The 26,408-nt window shown below is 58.8% G+C and overlaps 13 non-coding genes and 1 pseudogene across 13 annotated transcripts; all 14 read right to left on the bottom strand.

The window, feature by feature from the left end:
* Nucleotides 1–1,884: 1,884 nt before the first annotated feature.
* On the bottom strand, nt 1,885–2,003 carry LOC146676442 (5S ribosomal RNA). Its single transcript, XR_014910914.1, has one exon. It is a non-coding gene; the product is annotated as a 5S ribosomal RNA (ribosomal RNA).
* A 1,341-nt stretch (nt 2,004–3,344) lies between these two features.
* LOC146676441 (5S ribosomal RNA) lies at nt 3,345–3,463 on the bottom strand. Its single transcript, XR_014911320.1, has one exon. It is a non-coding gene; the product is annotated as a 5S ribosomal RNA (ribosomal RNA).
* A 1,657-nt stretch (nt 3,464–5,120) lies between these two features.
* Nucleotides 5,121–5,239, bottom strand: LOC146676440 (5S ribosomal RNA). Its single transcript, XR_014911318.1, has one exon. It is a non-coding gene; the product is annotated as a 5S ribosomal RNA (ribosomal RNA).
* Nucleotides 5,240–7,613: 2,374 nt separating this feature from the next.
* Nucleotides 7,614–7,732, bottom strand: LOC146676439 (5S ribosomal RNA). Its single transcript, XR_014911317.1, has one exon. It is a non-coding gene; the product is annotated as a 5S ribosomal RNA (ribosomal RNA).
* Nucleotides 7,733–9,988: 2,256 nt separating this feature from the next.
* LOC146676438 (5S ribosomal RNA) lies at nt 9,989–10,107 on the bottom strand. Its single transcript, XR_014911316.1, has one exon. It is a non-coding gene; the product is annotated as a 5S ribosomal RNA (ribosomal RNA).
* A 1,417-nt stretch (nt 10,108–11,524) lies between these two features.
* On the bottom strand, nt 11,525–11,643 carry LOC146676437 (5S ribosomal RNA; annotated as a pseudogene).
* A 1,062-nt stretch (nt 11,644–12,705) lies between these two features.
* On the bottom strand, nt 12,706–12,824 carry LOC146676436 (5S ribosomal RNA). Its single transcript, XR_014910773.1, has one exon. It is a non-coding gene; the product is annotated as a 5S ribosomal RNA (ribosomal RNA).
* A 1,656-nt stretch (nt 12,825–14,480) lies between these two features.
* LOC146676435 (5S ribosomal RNA) lies at nt 14,481–14,599 on the bottom strand. Its single transcript, XR_014911315.1, has one exon. It is a non-coding gene; the product is annotated as a 5S ribosomal RNA (ribosomal RNA).
* Nucleotides 14,600–16,176: 1,577 nt separating this feature from the next.
* On the bottom strand, nt 16,177–16,295 carry LOC146676434 (5S ribosomal RNA). Its single transcript, XR_014911314.1, has one exon. It is a non-coding gene; the product is annotated as a 5S ribosomal RNA (ribosomal RNA).
* A 3,237-nt stretch (nt 16,296–19,532) lies between these two features.
* On the bottom strand, nt 19,533–19,651 carry LOC146676433 (5S ribosomal RNA). The gene has a single exon (XR_014911313.1). It is a non-coding gene; the product is annotated as a 5S ribosomal RNA (ribosomal RNA).
* A 1,576-nt stretch (nt 19,652–21,227) lies between these two features.
* Nucleotides 21,228–21,346, bottom strand: LOC146676432 (5S ribosomal RNA). Its single transcript, XR_014911312.1, has one exon. It is a non-coding gene; the product is annotated as a 5S ribosomal RNA (ribosomal RNA).
* Nucleotides 21,347–22,921: 1,575 nt separating this feature from the next.
* Nucleotides 22,922–23,040, bottom strand: LOC146676431 (5S ribosomal RNA). Its single transcript, XR_014911311.1, has one exon. It is a non-coding gene; the product is annotated as a 5S ribosomal RNA (ribosomal RNA).
* A 1,417-nt stretch (nt 23,041–24,457) lies between these two features.
* On the bottom strand, nt 24,458–24,576 carry LOC146676430 (5S ribosomal RNA). Its single transcript, XR_014911310.1, has one exon. It is a non-coding gene; the product is annotated as a 5S ribosomal RNA (ribosomal RNA).
* A 1,062-nt stretch (nt 24,577–25,638) lies between these two features.
* On the bottom strand, nt 25,639–25,757 carry LOC146676429 (5S ribosomal RNA). Its single transcript, XR_014910772.1, has one exon. It is a non-coding gene; the product is annotated as a 5S ribosomal RNA (ribosomal RNA).
* Nucleotides 25,758–26,408: the final 651 nt, after the last annotated feature.

The following is a 26,408-nucleotide window of genomic DNA, read 5'->3' as shown; positions in this document are numbered from 1 at the left end:
ACAATGTCTCAATTTATGGATTCAAGTGATTAGGTGGCAAGTACCTGAAGTTACGAAGACAATCCTATAACCATACCTGCATGTTTGCATAATACCCTAACCCAAAGGCTCAGTTTGGCATTTATCCAACAGCACAGGCCCTGGATTGTTGAAGATGGCCTCAGGGACCAGCACAGGGCCTGGTGTGTTGTACATGGCCACAGCAAGCAGCACAGGGCCTGGTTTGGTGAAGATGGCCTCGGCCAGAAGCGCAGGGCCTGGTGTGATGTGAGTGGCCTGAGCAAGAGCAACAGGCCTTGGTGTGGTGTAAGTGGCCTCAGCCAGCAGCCACAGGCCCTGGTGTGGTGTAAGTGGCCTGAGCAAGAGCCACAGGCCCTCGTGTGGTGTAATTGGCCTCAGCCAGCAGCCACAGGCCCTGGTGTGGTGTAAGTGGCCTCAGCCAGAAGCCACAGGCACTGGTGTGGTGTAAGTGGCCTCAGCCAGCAGCAAAAGGGCCCTGGTGTGGTTTAAGTCGCCTCAGCCAGCAGCCACAGGCCCTGGTGTGGTGTAGGTGGCCTCAGCCAGCAGCCACAGGCCCTGGTGTGGTGTAAGTGGCCACAGCAAGCAGCACAGGGCCTGGTTTGGTGAAGATGGCCTCGGCCAGAAGCGCAGGGCCTGGTGTGATGTGAGTGGCCTGAGCAAGAGCCACAGGCCTTGGTGTGGTGTAAGTGGCCTCAGCCAGCAGCCACAGGCCCTGGTGTGGTGTAAGTCGCCTCAGCCAGAAGCCACAGGCACTGGTGTGGTGTAAGTGGCCTCAGCCAGCAGCAAAAGGGCCCTGGTGTGGTGTAAGTGGCCTCAGCCAGCAGCCACAGGCCCTGGTGTGGTGTAGGTGGCCTCAGCCAGCAGCCACAGGCCCTGGTGTGGTGTAAGTGGCCTCAGCCAGCAGCCACAGGCCCTGGTGTGGTGTAAGTGGCCTCAGCCAGTGCCACAGGCCCTGGTGTGGTGTAAGTGGCCTGAGCAAGAGCCACAGGCCCTGGTGTGGTGTAAGTGGCCTGAGCAAGAGCCACAGACCCTGGTGTGGTGTAATTGGCCTCAATAGCAACTAATGCCCTGGTGTGGTGTAGGTGGCCTCAGCCAGCAGCCACAGGCCCTGGTGTGGTGTAAGTGGCCTCAGCCAGCAGCCACAGGCCCTGGTGTGGTGTAAGTCGCCTCAGCTAGAAGACACAGGCACTGGTGTGGTGTAAGTGGCCTCAGCCAGCAGCAAAAGGGCCCTGGTGTGGTGTAAGTGGCCTCAGCCAGCAGCCACAGGCCCTGGTGTGGTGTAGGTGGCCTCAGCCAGCAGCCACAGGCCCTGGTGTGGTGTAAGTGGCCTCAGCCAGCAGCCACAGGCCCTGGTGTGGTGTAAGTCGCCTCAGCTAGAAGACACAGGCACTGGTGTGGTGTAAGTGGCCTCAGCCAGCAGCAAAAGGGCCCTGGTGTGGTGTAAGTCGCCTCAGCCAGCAGCCACAGGCCCTGGTGTGGTGTAGGTGGCCTCAGCCAGCAGCCACAGGCCCTGGTGTGGTGTAAGTGGCCTCAATAGCAACTAAGGCCCTGGTGTGGTGTAAGTGGCTTCAGCCAGCAGCCACAGGCTCTGTTGTGGTGTAACTGGCCTCAGCCAGCAGCCACAGGCCCTGGTGTGGTGTAAGTGGCCTCAGCCAGAGCCACAGGCCCTGATGTGGTGTAAGTGGCCCCAGCCGGTCACTCAGGCCCTGGTGTGGTGTAGGTGGCATCAGCTAGCAGCACAAGACATTGGAAAAGAGCCAAAAGCAGTGTCGTTAATGTGCCCTCATTAATGGGCAGCTGCTTTTGGTCTTTTAATACACCCCTTCTCTGGATCAAAAGCGGTTCAATGACATGAAAATGAAAGGCTTACAGCACCAGGTATTCCCAGGAAGTCTCCCATCCAAGTACTAACCAAGCCCAGCCCTGCTTAGCTTCCGAGATCAGACGAGGTCGGGCGTGCTCAGGGTGGTATGGCCGTAAGCTGCTGGCTCCAGCACAATGTCTCAATTTATGGATTCAAGTGATTAGGTGGCAAGTACCTGAAGTTACGAAGACAATCCTATAACCATACCTGCATGTTTGCATAATACCCTAACCCAAAGGCTCAGTTTGGCATTTATCCAACAGCACAGGCCCTGGATTGTTGAAGATGGCCTCAGGAACCAGCACAGGGCCTGGTGTGTTGTACATGGCCACAGCAAGCAGCACAGGGCCTGGTTTGGTGAAGATGGCCTCGGCCAGAAGCGCAGGGCCTGGTGTGAAGTGAGTGGCCTGAGCAAGAGCAACAGGCCTTGGTGTGGTGTAAGTGGCCTCAGCCAGCAGCCACAGGCCCTGGTGTGGTGTAAGTCGCCTCAGCCAGCAGCCACAGGCACTGGTGTGGTGTAAGTGGCCTCAGCCAGCAGCAAAAGGGCCCTGGTGTGGTGTAAGTGGCCTCAGCCAGCAGCCACAGGCCCTGGTGTGGTGTAGGTGGCCTCAGCCAGCAGCCACAGGCCCTGGTGTGGTGTAAGTGGCCTCAGCCAGCAGCCACAGGCCCTGGTGTGGTGTAAGTGGCCTCAGCCAGCAGCCACAGGCCCTGGTGTGGTGTAAGTGGCCTCAGCCAGTGCCACAGGCCCTGGTGTGGTGTAAGTGGCCTGAGCAAGAGCCACAGACCCTGGTGTGGTGTAATTGGCCTCAGCCAGCAGCCACAGGCCCTGGTGTGGTGTAAGTGGCCTCAGCCAGAAGCCACAGGCACTGGTGTGGTGTAAGTGGCCTCAGCCAGCAGCAAAAGGGCCCTGGTGTGGTGTAAGTCGCCTCAGCCAGCAGCCACAGGCCCTGGTGTGGTGTAGGTGGCCTCAGCCAGCAGCCACAGGCCCTGGTGTGGTGTAAGTGGCCTCAGCCAGTGCCACAGGCCCTGGTGTGGTGTAAGTGGCCTGAGCAAGAGCCACAGGCCCTGGTGTGGTGTAAGTGGCCTCAGCCAGTGCCACAGGCCCTGGTGTGGTGTAATTGGCCTCAGCCAGCAGCCACAGGCCCTGGTGTGGTGTAGGTGGCCTCAGCCAGCAGCCACAGGCCCTGGTGTGGTGTAAGTGGCCTCAGCCAGCAGCCACAGGCCCTGGTGTGGTGTAAGTGGCCTCAGCCAGAGCCACAGGCCCTGATGTGGTGTAAGTGGCCCCAGCCGGTCACTCAGGCCCTTGTGTGGTGTAGGTTGCATCAGCTAGCAGCACAAGACATTGGAAAAGAGCCAAAAGCAGTGTCGTTAATGTGCCCTCATTAATGGGCAGCTGCTTTTGGTCTTTTAATACACCCCTTCTCTGGATCAAAAGCGGTTCAATGACATGAAAATGAAAGGCTTACAGCACCAGGTATTCCCAGGCAGTCTCCCATCCAAGTACTAACCAAGCCCAGCCCTGCTTAGCTTCCGAGATCAGACGAGGTCGGGCGTGCTCAGGGTGGTATGGCCGTAAGCTGCTGGCTCCAGCACAATGTCTCAATTTATGGATTCAAGTGATTAGGTGGCAAGTACCTGAAGTTACGAAGACAATCCTATAACCATACCTGCATGTTTGCATAATACCCTAACCCAAAGGCTCAGTTTGGCATTTATCCAACAGCACAGGCCCTGGATTGTTGAAGATGGCCTCAGGGACCAGCACAGGGCCTGGTGTGTTGTACATGGCCACAGCAAGCAGCACAGGGCCTGGTTTGGTGAAGATGGCCTCGGCCAGAAGCGCAGGGCCTGGTGTGATGTGAGTGGCCTGAGCAAGAGCAACAGGCCTTGGTGTGGTGTAAGTGGCCTCAGCCAGCAGCCACAGGCCCTGGTGTGGTGTAAGTCGCCTCAGCCAGAAGCCACAGGCACTGGTGTGGTGTAAGTGGCCTCAGCCAGCAGCAAAAGGGCCCTGGTGTGGTGTAAGTGGCCTCAGCCAGCAGCCACAGGCCCTGGTGTGGTGTAGGTGGCCTCAGCCAGCAGCCACAGGCCCTGGTGTGGTGTAAGTGGCCTCAGCCAGCAGCCACAGGCCCTGGTGTGGTGTAAGTGGCCTCAGCCAGTGCCACAGGCCCTGGTGTGGTGTAAGTGGCCTGAGCAAGAGCCACAGACCCTGGTGTGGTGTAATTGGCCTCAGCCAGCAGCCACAGGCCCTGGTGTGGTGTAAGTCGCCTCAGCCAGAAGCCACAGGCACTGGTGTGGTGTAAGTGGCCTCAGCCAGCAGCAAAAGGGCCCTGGTGTGGTTTAAGTCGCCTCAGCCAGCAGCCACAGGCCCTGGTGTGGTGTAGGTGGCCTCAGCCAGCAGCCACAGGCCCTGGTGTGGTGTAAGTGGCCACAGCAAGCAGCACAGGGCCTGGTTTGGTGAAGATGGCCTCGGCCAGAAGCGCAGGGCCTGGTGTGATGTGAGTGGCCTGAGCAAGAGCCACAGGCCTTGGTGTGGTGTAAGTGGCCTCAGCCAGCAGCCACAGGCCCTGGTGTGGTGTAAGTCGCCTCAGCCAGAAGCCACAGGCACTGGTGTGGTGTAAGTGGCCTCAGCCAGCAGCAAAAGGGCCCTGGTGTGGTGTAAGTGGCCTCAGCCAGCAGCCACAGGCCCTGGTGTGGTGTAGGTGGGCTCAGCCAGCAGCCACAGGCCCTGGTGTGGTGTAAGTGGCCTCAGCCAGCAGCCACAGGCCCTGGTGTGGTGTAAGTGGCCTCAGCCAGTGCCACAGGCCCTGGTGTGGTGTAAGTGGCCTGAGCAAGTGCCACAGACCCTGGTGTGGTGTAAGTGGCCTGAGCAAGAGCCACAGACCCTGGTGTGGTGTAATTGGCCTCAATAGCAACTAATGCCCTGGTGTGGTGTAGGTGGCCTCAGCCAGCAGCCACAGGCCCTGGTGTGGTGTAAGTGGCCTCAGCCAGCAGCCACAGGCCCTGGTGTGGTGTAAGTGGCCTCAGCCAGAGCCACAGGCCCTGATGTGGTGTAAGTGGCCCCAGCCGGTCACTCAGGCCCTTGTGTGGTGTAGGTTGCATCAGCTAGCAGCACAAGACATTGGAAAAGAGCCAAAAGCAGTGTCGTTAATGTGCCCTCATTAATGGGCAGCTGCTTTTGGTCTTTTAATACACCCCTTCTCTGGATCAAAAGCGGTTCAATGACATGAAAAGGAAAGGCTTACAGCACCAGGTATTCCCAGGCAGTCTCCCATCCAAGTACTAACCAAGCCCAGCCCTGCTTAGCTTCCGAGATCAGACGAGGTCGGGCGTGCTCAGGGTGGTATGGCCGTAAGCTGCTGGCTCCAGCACAATGTCTCAATTTATGGATTCAAGTGATTAGGTGGCAAGTACCTGAAGTTACGAAGACAATCCTATAACCATACCTGCATGTTTGCATAATACCCTAACCCAAAGGCTCAGTTTGGCATTTATCCAACAGCACAGGCCCTGGATTGTTGAAGATGGCCTCAGGGACCAGCACAGGGCCTGGTGTGTTGTAAGTGCCCTGAGCAAGAGCCACAGACCCTGGTGTGGTGTAATTGGCCTCAGCCAGCAGCCACAGGCCCTGGTGTGGTGTAAGTGGCCTCAGCCAGAAGCCACAGGCACTGGTGTGGTGTAAGTGGCCTCAGCCAGCAGCAAAAGGGCCCTGGTGTGGTGTAAGTCGCCTCAGCCAGCAGCCACAGGCCCTGGTGTGGTGTAGGTGGCCTCAGCCAGCAGCCACAGGCCCTGGTGTGGTGTAAGTGGCCTCAGCCAGTGCCACAGGCCCTGGTGTGGTGTAAGTGGCCTGAGCAAGAGCCACAGGCCCTGGTGTGGTGTAAGTGGCCTCAGCCAGTGCCACAGGCCCTGGTGTGGTGTAATTGGCCTCAGCCAGGAGCCACAGGCCCTGGTGTGGTGTAGGTGGCCTCAGCCAGCAGCCACAGGCCCTGGTGTGGTGTAAGTCGCCTCAGCCAGAAGCCACAGGCACTGGTGTGGTGTAAGTGGCCTCAGCCAGCAGCAAAAGGGCCCTGGTGTGGTTTAAGTCGCCTCAGCCAGCAGCCACAGGCCCTGGTGTGGTGTAGGTGGCCTCAGCCAGCAGCCACAGGCCCTGGTGTGGTGTAGGTGGCCTCAGCCAGCAGCCACAGGCCCTGGTGTGGTGTAAGTCGCCTCAGCCAGAAGCCACAGGCACTGGTGTGGTGTAAGTGGCCTCAGCCAGCAGCAAAAGGGCCCTGGTGTGGTTTAAGTCGCCTCAGCCAGCAGCCACAGGCCCTGGTGTGGTGTAGGTGGCCTCAGCCAGCAGCCACAGGCCCTGGTGTGGTGTAAGTGGCCACAGCAAGCAGCACAGGGCCTGGTTTGGTGAAGATGGCCTCGGCCAGAAGCGCAGGGCCTGGTGTGATGTGAGTGGCCTGAGCAAGAGCCACAGGCCTTGGTGTGGTGTAAGTGGCCTCAGCCAGCAGCCACAGGCTCTGGTGTGGTGTAAGTCGCCTCAGCCAGAAGCCACAGGCACTGGTGTGGTGTAAGTGGCCTCAGCCAGCAGCAAAAGGGCCCTGGTGTGGTGTAAGTGGCCTCAGCCAGCAGCCACAGGCCCTGGTGTGGTGTAAGTGGCCTCAGCCAGTGCCACAGGCCCTGGTGTGGTGTAAGTGGCCTGAGCAAGAGCCACAGACCCTGGTGTGGTGTAATTGGCCTCAGCCAGCAGCCACAGGTCCTGGTGTGGTGTAAGTGGCCTCAGCCAGCAGCCACAGGCCCTGGTGTGGTGTAAGTGGCCTCAGCCAGCAGCCACAGGCCCTGGTGTGGTGTAAGTGGCCTCAGCCAGTGCCACAGGCCCTGGTGTGGTGTAAGTGGCCTGAGCAAGAGCCACAGACCCTGGTGTGGTGTAATTGGCCTCAGCCAGCAGCCACAGGCCCTGGTGTGGTGTAAGTGGCCTCAGCCAGAAGCCACAGGCACTGGTGTGGTGTAGGTGGCCTCAGCCAGCAGCCACAGGCCCTGGTGTGGTGTAAGTGGCCTCAGCCAGTGCCACAGGCCCTGGTGTGGTGTAAGTGGCCTGAGCAAGAGCCACAGGCCCTGGTGTGGTGTAAGTGGCCTGAGCAAGAGCCACAGACCCTGGTGTGGTGTAATTGGCCTCAGCCAGCAGCCACAGGCCCTGGTGTGGTGTAAGTCGCCTCAGCCAGCAGCCACAGGCCCTGGTGTGGTGTAGGTGGCCTCAGCCAGCAGCCACAGGCCCTGGTGTGGTGTAAGTGGCCTCAGCCAGTGCCACAGGCCCTGGTGTGGTGTAAGTGGCCTGAGCAAGAGCCACAGGCCCTGGTGTGGTGTAAGTGGCCTCAGCCAGTGCCACAGGCCCTGGTGTGGTGTAATTGGCCTCAGCCAGCAGCCACAGGCCCTGGTGTGGTGTAGGTGGCCTCAGCCAGCAGCCACAGGCCCTGGTGTGGTGTAAGTGGCCTCAGCCAGCAGCCACAGGCCCTGGTGTGGTGTAAGTGGCCTCAGCCAGAGCCACAGGCCCTGATGTGGTGTAAGTGGCCCCAGCCGGTCACTCAGGCCCTTGTGTGGTGTAGGTTGCATCAGCTAGCAGCACAAGACATTGGAAAAGAGCCAAAAGCAGTGTCGTTAATGTGCCCTCATTAATGGGCAGCTGCTTTTGGTCTTTTAATACACCCCTTCTCTGGATCAAAAGCGGTTCAATGACATGAAAATGAAAGGCTTACAGCACCAGGTATTCCCAGGCAGTCTCCCATCCAAGTACTAACCAAGCCCAGCCCTGCTTAGCTTCCGAGATCAGACGAGGTCGGGCGTGCTCAGGGTGGTATGGCCGTAAGCTGCTGGCTCCAGCACAATGTCTCAATTTATGGATTCAAGTGATTAGGTGGCAAGTACCTGAAGTTACGAAGACAATCCTATAACCATACCTGCATGTTTGCATAATCCCCTAAACAAAGGCTCAGTTTGGCATTTATCCAACAGCACAGGCCCTGGATTGTTGAAGATGGCCTCAGGGACCAGCACAGGGCCTGGTGTGTTGTACATGGCCACAGCAAGCAGCACAGGGCCTGGTTTGGTGAAGATGGCCTCGGCCAGAAGCGCAGGGCCTGGTGTGATGTGAGTGGCCTGAGCAAGAGCAACAGGCCTTGGTGTGGTGTAAGTGGCCTCAGCCAGCAGCCACAGGCCCTGGTGTGGTGTAAGTCGCCTCAGCCAGAAGCCACAGGCACTGGTGTGGTGTAAGTGGCCTCAGCCAGCAGCAAAAGGGCCCTGGTGTGGTGTAAGTCGCCTCAGCCAGAAGCCACAGGCACTGGTGTGGTGTAAGTGGCCTCAGCCAGCAGCAAAAGGGCCCTGGTGTGGTGTAAGTGGCCTCAGCCAGAAGCCACAGGCACTGGTGTGGTGTAAGTGGCCTCAGCCAGCAGCAAAAGGGCCCTGGTGTGGTGTAAGTCGCCTCAGCCAGCAGCCACAGGCCCTGGTGTGGTGTAGGTGGCCTCAGCCAGCAGCCACAGGCCCTGGTGTGGTGTAAGTGGCCTCAGCCAGCAGCCACAGGCCCTGGTGTGGTGTAAGTCGCCTCAGCCAGAAGCCACAGGCACTGGTGTGGTGTAAGTGGCCTCAGCCAGCAGCAAAAGGGCCCTGGTGTGGTGTAAGTGGCCTCAGCCAGCAGCCACAGGCCCTGGTGTGGTGTAGGTGGCCTCAGCCAGCAGCCACAGGCACTGGTGTGGTGTAAGTGGCCTCAGCCAGCAGCCACAGGCCCTGGTGTGGTGTAAGTGGCCTCAGCCAGCAGCCACAGGCCCTGGTGTGGTGTAAGTGGCCTCAGCCAGTGCCACAGGCCCTGGTGTGGTGTAAGTGGCCTGAGCAAGAGCCACAGGCCCTGGTGTGGTGTAAGTGGCCTCAGCCAGTGCCACAGGCCCTGGTGTGGTGTAATTGGCCTCAGCCAGCAGCCACAGGCCCTGGTGTGGTGTAGGTGGCCTCAGCCAGCAGCCACAGGCCCTGGTGTGGTGTAAGTGGCCTCAGCCAGTGCCACAGGCCCTGGTGTGGTGTAAGTGGCCTGAGCAAGAGCCACAGACCCTGGTGTGGTGTAATTGGCCTCAGCCAGCAGCCACAGGCCCTGGTGTGGTGTAAGTCGCCTCAGCCAGAAGCCACAGGCACTGGTGTGGTGTAAGTGGCCTCAGCCAGCAGCAAAAGGGCCCTGGTGTGGTTTAAGTCGCCTCAGCCAGCAGCAACAGGCCCTGGTGTGGTGTAGGTGGCCTCAGCCAGCAGCCACAGGCCCTGGTGTGGTGTAAGTGGCCACAGCAAGCAGCACAGGGCCTGGTTCGGTGAAGATGGCCTCGGCCAGAAGCGCAGGGCCTGGTGTGATGTGAGTGGCCTGAGCAAGAGCCACAGGCCTTGGTGTGGTGTAAGTGGCCTCAGCCAGCAGCCACAGGCCCTGGTGTGGTGTAAGTCGCCTCAGCCAGAAGCCACAGGCACTGGTGTGGTGTAAGTGGCCTCAGCCAGCAGCAAAAGGGCCCTGGTGTGGTGTAAGTCGCCTCAGCCAGCAGCCACAGGCCCTGGTGTGGTGTAGGTGGCCTCAGCCAGCAGCCACAGGCCCTGGTGTGGTGTAAGTGGCCTCAGCCAGCAGCCACAGGCCCTGGTGTGGTGTAAGTGGCCTCAGCCAGTGCCACAGGCCCTGGTGTGGTGTAAGTGGCCTGAGCAAGAGCCACAGGCCCTGGTGTGGTGTAAGTGGCCTGAGCAAGAGCCACAGACCCTGGTGTGGTGTAATTGGCCTCAATAGCAACTAATGCCCTGGTGTGGTGTAGGTGGCCTCAGCCAGCAGCCACAGGCCCTGGTGTGGTGTAAGTGGCCTCAGCCAGCAGCCACAGGCCCTGGTGTGGTGTAAGTGGCCTCAGCCAGAGCCACAGGCCCTGATGTGGTGTAAGTGGCCCCAGCCGGTCACTCAGGCCCTTGTGTGGTGTAGGTTGCATCAGCTAGCAGCACAAGACATTGGAAAAGAGCCAAAAGCAGTGTCGTTAATGTGCCCTCATTAATGGGCAGCTGCTTTTGGTCTTTTAATACACCCCTTCTCTGGATCAAAAGCGGTTCAATGACATGAAAATGAAAGGCTTACAGCACCAGGTATTCCCAGGCAGTCTCCCATCCAAGTACTAACCAAGCCCAGCCCTGCTTAGCTTCCGAGATCAGACGAGGTCGGGCGTGCTCAGGGTGGTATGGCCGTAAGCTGCTGGCTCCAGCACAATGTCTCAATTTATGGATTCAAGTGATTAGGTGGCAAGTACCTGAAGTTACGAAGACAATCCTATAACCATACCTGCATGTTTGCATAATACCCTAACCCAAAGGCTCAGTTTGGCATTTATCCAACAGCACAGGCCCTGGATTGTTGAAGATGGCCTCAGGGACCAGCACAGGGCCTGGTGTGTTGTACATGGCCACAGCAAGCAGCACAGGGCCTGGTTTGGTGAAGATGGCCTCGGCCAGAAGCGCAGGGCCTGGTGTGATGTGAGTGGCCTGAGCAAGAGCAACAGGCCTTGGTGTGGTGTAAGTGGCCTCAGCCAGCAGCCACAGGCCCTGGTGTGGTGTAAGTGGCCTGAGCAAGAGCCACAGACCCTGGTGTGGTGTAATTGGCCTCAGCCAGCAGCCACAGGCCCTGGTGTGGTGTAAGTGGCCTCAGCCAGCAGCCACAGGCACTGGTGTGGTGTAAGTGGCCTCAGCCAGCAGCAAAAGGGCCCTGGTGTGGTTTAAGTCGCCTCAGCCAGCAGCCACAGGCCCTGGTGTGTTGTAGGTGGCCTCAGCCAGCAGCCACAGGCCCTGGTGTGGTGTAAGTGGCCACAGCAAGCAGCACAGGGCCTGGTTTGGTGAAGATGGCCTCGGCCAGAAGCGCAGGGCCTGGTGTGATGTGAGTGGCCTGAGCAAGAGCCACAGGCCTTGGTGTGGTGTAAGTGGCCTCAGCCAGCAGCCACAGGCCCTGGTGTGGTGTAAGTCGCCTCAGCCAGAAGCCACAGGCACTGGTGTGGTGTAAGTGGCCTCAGCCAGCAGCAAAAGGGCCCTGGTGTGGTGTAAGTGGCCTCAGCCAGCAGCCACAGGCCCTGGTGTGGTGTAGGTGGCCTCAGCCAGCAGCCACAGGCCCTGGTGTGGTGTAAGTGGCCTCAGCCAGCAGCCACAGGCCCTGGTGTGGTGTAAGTGGCCTCAGCCAGTGCCACAGGCCCTGGTGTGGTGTAAGTGGCCTGAGCAAGAGCCACAGGCCCTGGTGTGGTGTAAGTGGCCTGAGCAAGAGCCACAGACCCTGGTGTGGTGTAATTGGCCTCAATAGCAACTAATGCCCTGGTGTGGTGTAGGTGGCCTCAGCCAGCAGCCACAGGCCCTGGTGTGGTGTAAGTGGCCTCAGCCAGCAGCCACAGGCCCTGGTGTGGTGTAAGTGGCCTCAGCCAGAGCCACAGGCCCTGATGTGGTGTAAGTGGCCCCAGCCGGTCACTCAGGCCCTTGTGTGGTGTAGGTTGCATCAGCTAGCAGCACAAGACATTGGAAAAGAGCCAAAAGCAGTGTCGTTAATGTGCCCTCATTAATGGGCAGCTGCTTTTGGTCTTTTAATACACCCCTTCTCTGGATCAAAAGCGGTTCAATGACATGAAAATGAAAGGCTTACAGCACCAGGTATTCCCAGGCAGTCTCCCATCCAAGTACTAACCAAGCCCAGCCCTGCTTAGCTTCGAAGATCAGACGAGGTCGGGCGTGCTCAGGGTGGTATGGCCGTAAGCTGCTGGCTCCAGCACAATGTCTCAATTTATGGATTCAAGTGATTAGGTGGCAAGTACCTGAAGTTACGAAGACAATCCTATAACCATACCTGCATGTTTGCATAATACCCTAACCCAAAGGCTCAGTTTGGCATTTATCCAACAGCACAGGCCCTGGATTGTTGAAGATGGCCTCAGGAACCAGCACAGGGCCTGGTGTGTTGTACATGGCCACAGCAAGCAGCACAGGGCCTGGTTTGGTGAAGATGGCCTCGGCCAGAAGCGCAGGGCCTGGTGTGATGTGAGTGGCCTGAGTAAGAGCAACAGGCCTTGGTGTGGTGTAAGTGGCCTCAGCCAGCAGCCACAGGCCCTGGTGTGGTGTAAGTCGCCTCAGCCAGAAGCCACAGGCACTGGTGTGGTGTAAGTGGCCTCAGCCAGCAGCAAAAGGGCCCTGGTGTGGTGTAAGTGGCCTCAGCCAGCAGCCACAGGCCCTGGTGTGGTGTAGGTGGCCTCAGCCAGCAGCCACAGGCCCTGGTGTGGTGTAAGTGGCCTCAGCCAGCAGCCACAGGCCCTGGTGTGGTGTAAGTGGCCTCAGCCAGCAGCCACAGGCCCTGGTGTGGTGTAAGTGGCCTCAGCCAGTGCCACAGGCCCTGGTGTGGTGTAAGTGGCTTGAGCAAGAGCCACAGGCCCTGGTGTGGTGTAAGTGGCCTCAGCCAGTGCCACAGGCCCTGGTGTGGTGTAATTGGCCTCAGCCAGCAGCCACAGGCCCTGGTGTGGTGTAGGTGGCCTCAGCCAGCAGCCACAGGCCCTGGTGTGGTGTAAGTGGCCTCAGCCAGCAGCAACAGGCCCTGGTGTGGTGTAAGTGGCCTCAGCCAGAGCCACAGGCCCTGATGTGGTGTAAGTGGCCCCAGCCGGTCACTCAGGCCCTTGTGTGGTGTAGGTTGCATCAGCTAGCAGCACAAGACATTGGAAAAGAGCCAAAAGCAGTGTCGTTAATGTGCCCTCATTAATGGGCAGCTGCTTTTGGTCTTTTAATACACCCCTTCTCTGGATCAAAAGCGGTTCAATGACATGAAAATGAAAGGCTTACAGCACCAGGTATTCCCAGGCAGTCTCCCATCCAAGTACTAACCAAGCCCAGCCCTGCTTTGCTTCCGAGATCAGACGAGGTCGGGCGTGCTCAGGGTGGTATGGCCGTAAGCTGCTGGCTCCAGCACAATGTCTCAATTTATGGATTCAAGTGATTAGGTGGCAAGTACCTGAAGTTACGAAGACAATCCTATAACCATACCTGCATGTTTGCATAATACCCTAAACAAAGGCTCAGTTTGGCATTTATCCAACAGCACAGGCCCTGGATTGTTGAAGATGGCCTCAGGGACCAGCACAGGGCCTGGTGTGTTGTACATGGCCACAGCAAGCAGCACAGGGCCTGGTTTGGTGAAGATGGCCTCGGCCAGAAGCGCAGGGCCTGGTGTGATGTGAGTGGCCTGAGCAAGAGCAACAGGCCTTGGTGTGGTGTAAGTGGCCTCAGCCAGCAGCCACAGGCCCTGGTGTGGTGTAAGTCGCCTCAGCCAGAAGCCACAGGCACTGGTGTGGTGTAAGTGGCCTCAGCCAGCAGCAAAAGGGCCCTGGTGTGGTGTAAGTGGCCTCAGCCAGCAGCCACAGGCCCTGGTGTGGTGTAGGTGGCCTCAGCCAGCAGCCACAGGCCCTGGTGTGGTGTAAGTGGCCTCAGCCAGCAGCCACAGGCCCTGGTGTGGTGTAAGTGGCCTCAGCCAGTGCCACAGGCCCTGGTGTGGTGTAACTGGCCTGAGCAAGAGCCACAGACCCTGGTGTGGTGTAATTGGCCTCAGCCAGCAGCCACAGGCCCTGGTGTGGTGTAAGTCGCCTCAGCCAGAAGCCACAGGCACTGGTGTGGTGTAAGTGGCCTCAGCCAGCAGCAAAAGGGCCCTGGTGTGGTTTAAGTCGCCTCAGCCAGCAGCCACAGGCCCTGGTGTGGTGTAGGTGGCCTCAGCCAGCAGCCACAGGCCCTGGTGTGGTGTAAGTGGCCACAGCAAGCAGCACAGGGCCTGGTTTGGTGAAGATGGCCTCGGCCAGAAGCGCAGGGCCTGGTGTGATGTGAGTGGCCTGAGCAAGAGCCACAGGCCTTGGTGTGGTGTAAGTGGCCTCAGCCAGCAGCCACAGGCCCTGGTGTGGTGTAAGTCGCCTCAGCCAGAAGCCACAGGCACTGGTGTGGTGTAAGTGGCCTCAGCCAGCAGCAAAAGGGCCCTGGTGTGGTGTAAGTGGCCTCAGCCAGCAGCCACAGGCCCTGGTGTGGTGTAGGTGGCCTCAGCCAGCAGCCACAGGCCCTGGTGTGGTGTAAGTGGCCTCAGCCAGCAGCCACAGGCCCTGGTGTGGTGTAAGTGGCCTCAGCCAGTGCCACAGGCCCTGGTGTGGTGTAAGTGGCCTGAGCAAGTGCCACAGGCCCTGGTGTGGTGTAAGTGGCCTGAGCAAGAGCCACAGACCCTGGTGTGGTGTAATTGGCCTCAATAGCAACTAATGCCCTGGTGTGGTGTAGGTGGCCTCAGCCAGCAGCCACAGGCCCTGGTGTGGTGTAAGTGGCCTCAGCCAGCAGCCACAGGCCCTGGTGTGGTGTAAGTGGCCTCAGCCAGAGCCACAGGCCCTGATGTGGTGTAAGTGGCCCCAGCCGGTCACTCAGGCCCTTGTGTGGTGTAGGTTGCATCAGCTAGCAGCACAAGACATTGGAAAAGAGCCAAAAGCAGTGTCGTTAATGTGCCCTCATTAATGGGCAGCTGCTTTTGGTCTTTTAATACACCCCTTCTCTGGATCAAAAGCGGTTCAATGACATGAAAAGGAAAGGCTTACAGCACCAGGTATTCCCAGGCAGTCTCCCATCCAAGTACTAACCAAGCCCAGCCCTGCTTAGCTTCCGAGATCAGACGAGGTCGGGCGTGCTCAGGGTGGTATGGCCGTAAGCTGCTGGCTCCAGCACAATGTCTCAATTTATGGATTCAAGTGATTAGGTGGCAAGTACCTGAAGTTACGAAGACAATCCTATAACCATACCTGCATGTTTGCATAATACCCTAACCCAAAGGCTCAGTTTGGCATTTATCCAACAGCACAGGCCCTGGATTGTTGAAGATGGCCTCAGGAACCAGCACAGGGCCTGGTGTGTTGTACATGGCCACAGCAAGCAGCACAGGGCCTGGTTTGGTGAAGATGGCCTCGGCCAGAAGCGCAGGGCCTGGTGTGATGTGAGTGGCCTGAGCAAGAGCAACAGGCCTTGGTGTGGTGTAAGTGGCCTCAGCCAGCAGCCACAGGCCCTGGTGTGGTGTAAGTCGCCTCAGCCAGAAGCCAGAGGCACTGCTGTGGTGTAAGTGGCCTCAGCCAGCAGCAAAAGGGCCCTGGTGTGGTGTAAGTGGCCTCAGCCAGCAGCCACAGGCCCTGGTGTGGTGTAAGTCGCCTCAGCCAGAAGCCACAGGCACTGGTGTGGTGTAAGTGGCCTCAGCCAGCAGCAAAAGGGCCCTGGTGTGGTGTAAGTGGCCTCAGCCAGCAGCCACAGGCCCTGGTGTGGTGTAGGTGGCCTCAGCCAGCAGCCACAGGCCCTGGTGTGGTGTAAGTGGCCTCAGCCAGTGCCACAGGCCCTGGTGTGGTGTAAGTGGCCTGAGCAAGAGCCACAGGCCCTGGTGTGGTGTAAGTGGCCTGAGCAAGAGCCACAGACCCTGGTGTGGTGTAATTGGCCTCAATAGCAACTAATGCCCTGGTGTGGTGTAGGTGGCCTCAGCCAGCAGCCACAGACCCTGGTGTGGTGTAATTGGCCTCAGCCAGCAGCCACAGGCCCTGGTGTGGTGTAAGTCGCCTCAGCTAGAAGACACAGGCACTGGTGTGGTGTAAGTGGCCTCAGCCAGCAGCAAAAGGGCCCTGGTGTGGTGTAAGTCGCCTCAGCCAGCAGCCACAGGCCCTGGTGTGGTGTAGGTGGCCTCAGCCAGCAGCCACACGCCCTGGTGTGGTGTAAGTGGCCTCAGCCAGCAGCCACAGGCCCTGGTGTGGTGTAAGTGGCCTCAGCCAGCAGCCACAGGCCCTGGTGTGGTGTAAGTGGCCTCAGCCAGTGCCACAGGCCCTGGTGTGGTGTAAGTGGCCTGAGCAAGAGCCACAGGCCCTGGTGTGGTGTAAGTGGCCTGAGCAAGAGCCACAGACCCTGGTGTGGTGTAATTGGCCTCAATAGCAACTAATGCCCTGGTGTGGTGTAGGTGGCCTCAGCCAGCAGCCACAGGCCCTGGTGTGGTGTAAGTGGCCTCAGCCAGCAGCCACAGGCCCTGGTGTGGTGTAAGTGGCCTCAGCCAGAGCCACAGGCCCTGATGTGGTGTAAGTGGCCCCAGCCGGTCACTCAGGCCCTTGTGTGGTGTAGGTTGCATCAGCTAGCAGCACAAGACATTGGAAAAGAGCCAAAAGCAATGTTGTTAATGTGCCCTCATTAATGGGCAGATGCTTTTGGTCTTTTAATACACCCCTTCTCTGGATCAAAAGCGGTTCAATGACATGAAAATGAAAGGCTTACAGCACCAGGTATTCCCAGGCAGTCTCCCATCCAAGTACTAACCAAGCCCAGCCCTGCTTAGCTTCCGAGATCAGACGAGGTCGGGCGTGCTCAGGGTGGTATGGCCGTAAGCTGCTGGCTCCAGCACAATGTCTCAATTTATGGATTCAAGTGATTAGGTGGCAAGTACCTGAAGTTACGAAGACAATCCTATAACCATACCTGCATGTTTGCATAATACCCTAACCCAAAGGCTCAGTTTGGCATTTATCCAACAGCACAGGCCCTGGATTGTTGAAGATGGCCTCAAGAACCAGCACAGGACCTGGTGTGTTTTACATGGCCACAGCAAGCAGCACAGGGCCTGGTTTGGTGAAGATGGCCTCAGCAAGCAGCCACAGGCCCTGGTTTGGTGTAAGTGGCCTCAGCCAGCAGCCACAGGCCCTGGTGTGGTGTAAGTGGCCTCAGCCAGAAGCCACAGGCACTGGTGTGGTGTAAGTGGCCTCAGCCAGCAGCAAAAGGGCCCTGGTGTGGTGTAAGTGGCCTCAGCCAGCAGCCACAGGCCCTGGTGTGGTGTAGGTGGCCTCAGCCAGCAGCCACAGGCCCTGGTGTGGTGTAAGTGGCCTCAGCAAGCAGCCACAGGCCCTGGTGTGGTGTAAGTGGCCTCAGCCAGTGCCACAGGCCCTGGTGTGGTGTAAGTGGCCTGAGCAAGAGCCACAGACCCTGGTGTGGTGTAATTGGCCTCAATAGCAACTAAGGCCCTGGTGTGGTGTATGTGGCCTCAGGCAGCATCCACAGGCCCTGTTGTGATGTAACTTGCCTGAGCCAGCAGCCACAGGCCCTGGTGTGGTGTAAGTGGCCTCAGCCAGAGCCACAGGCCCTGATGTGGTGTAAGTGGCCCCAGCCGGTCACTCAGGCCCTGGTGTGGTGTAAGTGGCCTCAGCCAGTGCCACAGGCCCTGGTGTGGTGTAAGTGGCCTGAGCAAGAGCCACAGACCCTGGTGTGGTGTAAGTGGCCTGAGCAAGAGCCACAGGCCCTGGTGTGTTGTAATTGGCCTCAGCCAGCAGCCACAGGCCCTGGTGTGGTGTAAGTAGCCTCAGCCAGAAGCCACAGGCACTGGTGTGGTGTAAGTGGCCTCAGCCAGCAGCAAAAGGGCCCTGGTGTGGTGTAAGTCGCCTCAGCCAGCAGCCACAGGCCCTGGTGTGGTGTAGGTGGCCTCAGCCAGCAGCCACAGGCCCTGGTGTGGTGTAAGTGGCCTCAGCCAGCAGCCACAGGCCCTGGTGTGGTGTAAGTGGCCTCAGCCAGTGCCACAGGCCCTGGTGTGGTGTAAGTGGCCTGAGCAAGAGCCACAGACCCTGGTGTGGTGTAATTGGCCTCAATAGCAACTAAGGCCCTGGTGTGGTGTATGTGGCCTCAGGCAGCAGCCACAGGCCCTGTTGTGATGTAACTTGCCTGAGCAAGAGCCACAGACCCTGGTGTGGTGGAATTGGCCTCAATAGCAACTAATGCCCTGGTGTGGTGTAGGTGGCCTCAGCCAGCAGCCACAGGCCCTGGTGTGGTGTAAGTGGCCTCAGCCAGCAGCCACAGGCCCTGGTGTGGTGTAAGTGGCCTCAGCCAGTGCCACAGGCCCTGGTGTGGTGTAATTGGCCTCAGCCAGCAGCCACAGGCCCTGGTGTGGTGTAGGTGGCCTCAGCCAGCAGCCACAGGCCCTGGTGTGGTGTAAGTGGCCTCAGCCAGCAGCCACAGGCCCTGGTGTGGTGTAAGTGGCCTCAGCCAGAGCCACAGGCCCTGATGTGGTGTAAGTGGCCCCAGCCGGTCACTCAGGCCCTGGTGTGGTGTAAGTGGCCTGAGCAAGAGCCACAGACCCTGGTGTGGTGTAATTGGCCTCAGCCAGCAGCCACAGGCCCTGGTGTGGTGTAAGTGGCCTCAGCCAGCAGCCACAGGCCCTGGTGTGGTGTAAGTGGCCTGAGCAAGAGCCACAGGCCCTGGTGTGGTGTAAGTGGCCTGAGCAAGAGCCACAGGCCCTGGTGTGGTGTAAGTGGCCTCAGCCAGCAGCCACAGGCCCTGGTGTGGTGTAAGTAGCCTCAGCCAGAAGCCACAGGCACTGGTGTGGTGTAAGTGGCCTCAGCCAGCAGCCACAGGCCCTGGTGTGGTGTAAGTGGCCTCAGCCAGCAGCCACAGGCCCTGGTGTGGTGTAAGTGGCCTGAGCAAGAGCCACAGGCCCTGGTGTGGTGTATGTGGCCTGAGCAAAAGCCACAGGCCCTGGTGTGGTGTAAGTGGCCTCAGCCAGCAGCCACAGGCCCTGGTGTGGTGTAAGTAGCCTCAGCCAGAAGCCACAGGCACTGGTGTGGTGTAAGTGGCCTCAGCCAGCAGCAAAAGGGCCCTGGTGTGGTGTAAGTCGCCTCAGCCAGCAGCCACAGGCCCTGGTGTGGTGTAAGTGGCCTGAGCAAGAGCCACAGACCCTGGTGTGGTGTAATTGGCCTCAGCCAGCAGCCACAGGCCCTGGTGTGGTGTAAGTGGCCTCAGCCAGCAGCCACAGGCCCTGGTGTGGTGTAAGTGGCCTGAGCAAGAGCCACAGGCCCTGGTGTGGTGTAAGTGGCCTCAGCCAGCAGCCACAGGCCCTGGTGTGGTGTAAGTAGCCTCAGCCAGAAGCCACAGGCACTGGTGTGGTGTAAGTGGCCTCAGCCAGCAGCAAAAGGGCCCTGGTGTGGTGTAAGTCGCCTCAGCCAGCAGCCACAGGCCCTGGTGTGGTGTAGGTGGCCTCAGCCAGCAGCCACAGGCCCTGGTGTGGTGTAAGTGGCCTCAGCCAGCAGCCACAGGCCCTGGTGTGGTGTAAGTGGCCTCAGCCAGTGCCACAGGCCCTGGTGTGGTGTAAGTGGCCTGAGCAAGAGCCACAGACCCTGGTGTGGTGTAATTGGCCTCAATAGCAACTAAGGCCCTGGTGTGGTGTATGTGGCCTCAGGCAGCAGCCACAGGCCCTGTTGTGATGTAACTTGCCTGAGCAAGAGCCACAGACCCTGGTGTGGTGTAATTGGCCTCAATAGCAACTAATGCCCTGGTGTGGTGTAGGTGGCCTCAGCCAGCAGCCACAGGCCCTGGTGTGGTGTAAGTGGCCTCAGCCAGCAGCCACAGGCCCTGGTGTGGTGTAAGTGGCCTCAGCCAGAGCCACAGGCCCTGATGTGGTGTAAGTGGCCCCAGCCGGTCACTCAGGCCCTTGTGTGGTGTAGGTTGCATCAGCTAGCAGCACAAGACATTGGAAAAGAGCCAAAAGCAGTGTCGTTAATGTGCCCTCATTAATGGGCAGCTGCTTTTGGTCTTTTAATACACCCCTTCTCTGGATCAAAAGCGGTTCAATGACATGAAAATGAAAGGCTTACAGCACCAGGTATTCCCAGGCAGTCTCCCATCCAAGTACTAACCAAGCCCAGCCCTGCTTAGCTTCCGAGATCAGACGAGGTCGGGCGTGCTCAGGGTGGTATGGCCGTAAGCTGCTGGCTCCAGCACAATGTCTCAATTTATGGATTCAAGTGATTAGGTGGCAAGTACCTGAAGTTACGAAGACAATCCTATAACCATACCTGCATGTTTGCATAATACCCTAACCCAAAGGCTCAGTTTGGCATTTATCCAACAGCACAGGCCCTGGATTGTTGAAGATGGCCTCAGGAACCAGCACAGGGCCTGGTGTGTTGTACATGGCCACAGCAAGCAGCACAGGGCCTGGTTTGGTGAAGATGGCCTCGGCCAGAAGCGCAGGGCCTGGTGTGATGTGAGTGGCCTGAGCAAGAGCAACAGGCCTTGGTGTGGTGTAAGTGGCCTCACCCAGCAGCCACAGGCCCTGGTGTGGTGTAAGTCGCCTCAGCCAGAAGCCACAGGCACTGGTGTGGTGTAAGTGGCCTCAGCCAGCAGCAAAAGGGCCCTGGTGTGGTGTAAGTGGCCTCAGCCAGCAGCCACAGGCCCTGGTGTGGTGTAGGTGGCCTCAGCCAGCAGCCACAGGCCCTGGTGTGGTGTAAGTGGCCTCAGCCAGCAGCCACAGGCCCTGGTGTGGTGTAAGTGGTCTCAGCCAGCAGCCACAGGCCCTGGTGTGGTGTAAGTGGCCTCAGCCAGCAGCCACAGGCCCTGGTGTGGTGTAAGTGGCCTGAGCAAGAGCCACAGGCCCTGGTGTGGTGTAAGTGGCCTCAGCCAGCAGCCACAGGCCCTGGTGTGGTGTAAGTAGCCTCAGCCAGAAGCCACAGGCACTGGTGTGGTGTAAGTGGCCTCAGCCAGCAGCAAAAGGGCCCTGGTGTGGTGTAAGTCGCCTCAGCCAGCAGCCACAGGCCCTGGTGTGGTGTAGGTGGCCTCAGCCAGCAGCCACAGGCCCTGGTGTGGTGTAAGTGGCCTCAGCCAGCAGCCACAGGCCCTGGTGTGGTGTAAGTGGCCTCAGCCAGTGCCGCAGGCCCTGGTGTGGTGTAAGTGGCCTGAGCAAGAGCCACAGACCCTGGTGTGGTGTAATTGGCCTCAATAGCAACTAAGGCCCTGGTGTGGTGTATGTGGCCTCAGGCAGCAGCCACAGGCCCTGTTGTGATGTAACTTGCCTGAGCAAGAGCCACAGACCCTGGTGTGGTGGAATTGGCCTCAATAGCAACTAATGCCCTGGTGTGGTGTAAGTGGCTTGAGCAAGAGCCACAGGCCCTGGTGTGGTGTAAGTGGCCTCAGCCAGTGCCACAGGCCCTGGTGTGGTGTAATTGGCCTCAGCCAGCAGCCACAGGCCCTGGTGTGGTGTAGGTGGCCTCAGCCAGCAGCCACAGGCCCTGGTGTGGTGTAAGTGGCCTCAGCCAGCAGCAACAGGCCCTGGTGTGGTGTAAGTGGCCTCAGCCAGAGCCACAGGCCCTGATGTGGTGTAAGTGGCCCCAGCCGGTCACTCAGGCCCTTGTGTGGTGTAGGTTGCATCAGCTAGCAGCACAAGACATTGGAAAAGAGCCAAAAGCAGTGTCGTTAATGTGCCCTCATTAATGGGCAGCTGCTTTTGGTCTTTTAATACACCCCTTCTCTGGATCAAAAGCGGTTCAATGACATGAAAATGAAAGGCTTACAGCACCAGGTATTCCCAGGCAGTCTCCCATCCAAGTACTAACCAAGCCCAGCCCTGCTTAGCTTCCGAGATCAGACGAGGTCGGGCGTGCTCAGGGTGGTATGGCCGTAAGCTGCTGGCTCCAGCACAATGTCTCAATTTATGGATTCAAGTGATTAGGTGGCAAGTACCTGAAGTTACGAAGACAATCCTATAACCATACCTGCATGTTTGCATAATACCCTAACCCAAAGGCTCAGTTTGGCATTTATCCAACAGCACAGGCCCTGGATTGTTGAAGATGGCCTCAGGGACCAGCACAGGGCCTGGTGTGTTGTACATGGCCACAACAAGCAGCACAGGCCTTGGTGTGGTGTAAGTGGCCTCAGCCAGCAGCCACAGGCCCTGGTGTGGTGTAAGTGGCCTCAGCCAGAAGCCACAGGCACTGGTGTGGTGTAAGTGGCCTCAGCCAGAGCCACAGGCCCTGATGTGGTGTAAGTGGCCTCAGCCAGCAGCAAAAGGGCCCTGGTGTGGTGTAAGTGGCCTCAGCCAGCAGCCACAGGCCCTGGTGTGGTGTAGGTGGCCTCAGCCAGCAGCCACAGGCCCTGGTGTGGTGTAAGTGGCCTCAGCCAGCAGCCAGCAGCCACAGGCCCTGGTGTGGTGTAAGTGGCCTCAGCCAACAGCCACAGGCCCTGGTGTGGTGTAAGTGGCCTCAGTCAGTGCCACAGGCCCTGGTGTGGTGTAAGTGGCCTGAGCAAGAGCCACAGGCCCTGGTGTGGTGTAAGTGGCCTCAGCCAGTGCCACAGGCCCTGGTGTGGTGTAATTGGCCTCAGCCAGCAGCCACAGGCCCTGGTGTGGTGTAGGTGGCCTCAGCCAGCAGCCACAGGCCCTGGTGTGGTGTAAGTGGCCTCAGCCAGCAGCAAAAGGGCCCTGGTGTGGTGTAAGTGGCCTCAGCCAGCAGCCACAGGCCCTGGTGTGGTGTAGGTGGCCTCAGCCAGCAGCCACAGGCCCTGGTGTGGTGTAAGTGGCCTCAGCCAGCAGCCACAGGCCCTGGTGTGGTGTAAGCGGCCTCAGCCAGTGCCACAGGCCCTGGTGTGGTGTAAGTGGCCTGAGCAAGTGCCACAGGCCCTGGTGTGGTGTAAGTGGCCTGAGCAAGAGCCACAGACCCTGGTGTGGTGTAATTGGCCTCAATAGCAACTAATGCCCTGGTGTGGTGTAGGTGGCCTCAGCCAGCAGCCACAGGCCCTGGTGTGGTGTAAGCGGCCTCAGCCAGTGCCACAGGCCCTGGTGTGGTGTAAGTGGCCTGAGCAAGTGCCACAGGCCCTGGTGTGGTGTAAGTGGCCTGAGCAAGAGCCACAGACCCTGGTGTGGTGTAATTGGCCTCAATAGAAACTAATGCCCTGGTGTGGTGTAGGTGGCCTCAGCCAGCAGCCACAGGCCCTGGTGTGGTGTAAGTGGCCTCAGCCAGCAGCCACAGGCCCTGGTGTGGTGTAAGTGGCCTCAGCCAGAGCCACAGGCCCTGATGTGGTGTAAGTGGCCCCAGCCGGTCACTCAGGCCCTTGTGTGGTGTAGGTTGCATCAGCTAGCAGCACAAGACATTGGAAAAGAGCCAAAAGCAGTGTCGTTAATGTGCCCTCATTAATGGGCAGCTGCTTTTGGTCTTTTAATACACCCCTTCTCTGGATCAAAAGCGGTTCAATGACATGAAAGGCTTACAGCACCAGGTATTCCCAGGCAGTCTCCCATCCAAGTACTAACCAAGCCCAGCCCTGCTTAGCTTCCGAGATCAGACGAGGTCGGGCGTGCTCAGGGTGGTATGGCCGTAAGCTGCTGGCTCCAGCACAATGTCTCAATTTATGGATTCAAGTGATTAGGTGGCAAGTACCTGAAGTTACGAAGACAATCCTATAACCATACCTGCATGTTTTCATAATACCCTAACCCAAAGGCTCAGTATGGCATTTATCCAACAGCACAGGCCCTGGATTGTTGAAGATGGCCTCAGGGAACAGCACAGGGCCTGGTGTGTTGTACATGGCCACAGCAAGCAGCACAGGGCCTGGTTTGGTGAAGATGGCCTCGGCCAGAAGCGCAGGGCCTGGTGTGATGTGAGTGGCCTGAGCAAGAGCAACAGGCCTTGGTGTGGTGTAAGTGGCCTCAGCCAGCAGCCACAGGCCCTGGTGTGGTGTTAGTGGCCTGAGCAAGAGCCACAGACCCTGGTGTGGTGTAATTGGCCTCAGCCAGCAGCCACAGGCCCTGGTGTGGTGTAAGTGGCCTCAGCCAGCAGCCACAGGCACTGGTGTGGTGTAAGTGGCCTCAGCCAGCAGCAAAAGGGCCCTGGTGTGGTTTAAGTCGCCTCAGCCAGCAGCCACAGGCCCTGGTGTGGTGTAGGTGGCCTCAGCCAGCAGCCACAGGCCCTGGTGTGGTGTAAGTGGCCACAGCAAGCAGCACAGGGCCTGGTTTGGTGAAGATGGCCTCGGCCAGAAGCGCAGGGCCTGGTGTGATGTGAGTGGCCTGAGCAAGAGCCACAGGCCTTGGTGTGGTGTAAGTGGCCTCAGCCAGCAGCCACAGGCCCTGGTGTGGTGTAAGTCGCCTCAGCCAGAAGCCACAGGCACTGGTGTGGTGTAAGTGGCCTCAGCCAGCAGCAAAAGGGCCCTGGTGTGGTGTAAGTGGCCTCAGCCAGCAGCCACAGGCCCTGGTGTGGTGTAGGTGGCCTCAGCCAGCAGCCACAGGCCCTGGTGTGGTGTAAGTGGCCTCAGCCAGCAGCCACAGGCCCTGGTGTGGTGTAAGTGGCCTCAGCCAGTGCCACAGGCCCTGGTGTGGTGTAAGTGGCCTGAGCAAGAGCCACAGGCCCTGGTGTGGTGTAAGTGGCCTGAGCAAGAGCCACAGACCCTGGTGTGGTGTAATTGGCCTCAATAGCAACTAATGCCCTGGTGTGGTGTAGGTGGCCTCAGCCAGCAGCCACAGGCCCTGGTGTGGTGTAAGTGGCCTCAGCCAGCAGCCACAGGCCCTGGTGTGGTGTAAGTGGCCTCAGCCAGAGCCACAGGCCCTGATGTGGTGTAAGTGGCCCCAGCCGGTCACTCAGGCCCTTGTGTGGTGTAGGTTGCATCAGCTAGCAGCACAAGACATTGGAAAAGAGCCAAAAGCAGTGTCGTTAATGTGCCCTCATTAATGGGCAGCTGCTTTTGGTCTTTTAATACACCCCTTCTCTGGATCAAAAGCGGTTCAATGACATGAAAATGAAAGGCTTACAGCACCAGGTATTCCCAGGCAGTCTCCCATCCAAGTACTAACCAAGCCCAGCCCTGCTTAGCTTCCGAGATCAGACGAGGTCGGGCGTGCTCAGGGTGGTATGGCCGTAAGCTGCTGGCTCCAGCACAATGTCTCAATTTATGGATTCAAGTGATTAGGTGGCAAGTACCTGAAGTTACGAAGACAATCCTATAACCATACCTGCATGTTTGCATAATACTCTAACCCAAAGGCTCAGTTTGGCATTTATCCAACAGCACAGGCCCTGGATTGTTGAAGATGGCCTCAGGAACCAGCACAGGGCCTGGTGTGTTGTACATGGCCACAGCAAGCAGCACAGGGCCTGGTTTGGTGAAGATGGCCTCGGCCAGAAGCGCAGGGCCTGGTGTGATGTGAGTGGCCTGAGTAAGAGCAACAGGCCTTGGTGTGGTGTAAGTGGCCTCAGCCAGCAGCCACAGGCCCTGGTGTGGTGTAAGTGGCCTCAGCCAGAAGCCACAGGCACTGGTGTGGTGTAAGTGGCCTCAGCCAGCAGCAAAAGGGCCCTGGTGTGGTGTAAGTGGCCTCAGCCAGCAGCCACAGGCCCTGGTGTGGTGTAGGTGGCCTCAGCCAGCAGCCACAGGCCCTGGTGTGGTGTAAGTGGCCTCAGCCAGCAGCCACAGGCCCTGGTGTGGTGTAAGTGGCCTCAGCCAGCAGCCACAGGCCCTGGTGTGGTGTAAGTGGCCTCAGCCAGTGCCACAGGCCCTGGTGTGGTGTAAGTGGCCTGAGCAAGAGCCACAGGCCCTGGTGTGGTGTAAGTGGCCTCAGCCAGTGCCACAGGCCCTGGTGTGGTGTAATTGGCCTCAGCCAGCAGCCACAGGCCCTGGTGTGGTGTAGGTGGCCTCAGCCAGCAGCCACAGGCCCTGGTGTGGTGTAAGTGGCCTCAGCCAGCAGCCACAGGCCCTGGTGTGGTGTAAGTGGCCTCAGCCAGAGCCACAGGCCCTGATGTGGTGTAAGTGGCCCCAGCCGGTCACTCAGGCCCTTGTGTGGTGTAGGTTGCATCAGCTAGCAGCACAAGACATTGGAAAAGAGCCAAAAGCAGTGTCGTTAATGTGCCCTCATTAATGGGCAGCTGCTTTTGGTCTTTTAATACACCCCTTCTCTGGATCAAAAGCGGTTCAATGACATGAAAATCAAAGGCTTACAGCACCAGGTATTCCCAGGCAGTCTCCCATCCAAGTACTAACCAAGCCCAGCCCTGCTTTGCTTCCGAGATCAGACGAGGTCGGGCGTGCTCAGGGTGGTATGGCCGTAAGCTGCTGGCTCCAGCACAATGTCTCAATTTATGGATTCAAGTGATTAGGTGGCAAGTACCTGAAGTTACGAAGACAATCCTATAACCATACCTGCATGTTTGCATAATACCCTAAACAAAGGCTCAGTTTGGCATTTATCCAACAGCACAGGCCCTGGATTGTTGAAGATGGCCTCAGGGACCAGCACAGGGCCTGGTGTGTTGTACATGGCCACAGCAAGCAGCACAGGGCCTGGTTTGGTGAAGATGGCCTCGGCCAGAAGCGCAGGGCCTGGTGTGATGTGAGTGGCCTGAGCAAGAGCAACAGGCCTTGGTGTGGTGTAAGTGGCCTCAGCCAGCAGCCACAGGCCCTGGTGTGGTGTAAGTCGCCTCAGCCAGAAGCCACAGGCACTGGTGTGGTGTAAGTGGCCTCAGCCAGCAGCAAAAGGGCCCTGGTGTGGTGTAAGTGGCCTCAGCCAGCAGCCACAGGCCCTGGTGTGGTGTAGGTGGCCTCAGCCAGCAGCCACAGGCCCTGGTGTGGTGTAAGTGGCCTCAGCCAGCAGCCACAGGCCCTGGTGTGGTGTAAGTGGCCTCAGCCAGTGCCACAGGCCCTGGTGTGGTGTAAGTGGCCTGAGCAAGAGCCACAGACCCTGGTGTGGTGTAATTGGCCTCAG

Source organism: Rhamphochromis longiceps, linkage group LG3 (assembly GCF_057381845.1).
Source record: "Rhamphochromis longiceps isolate RC_006_pf linkage group LG3, R_longiceps_female_GT1.1, whole genome shotgun sequence".
Classification (NCBI taxonomy): Eukaryota; Metazoa; Chordata; class Actinopteri; order Cichliformes; family Cichlidae; genus Rhamphochromis; species Rhamphochromis longiceps.
This window is presented reverse-complemented; position numbering and strand designations above follow the sequence as displayed.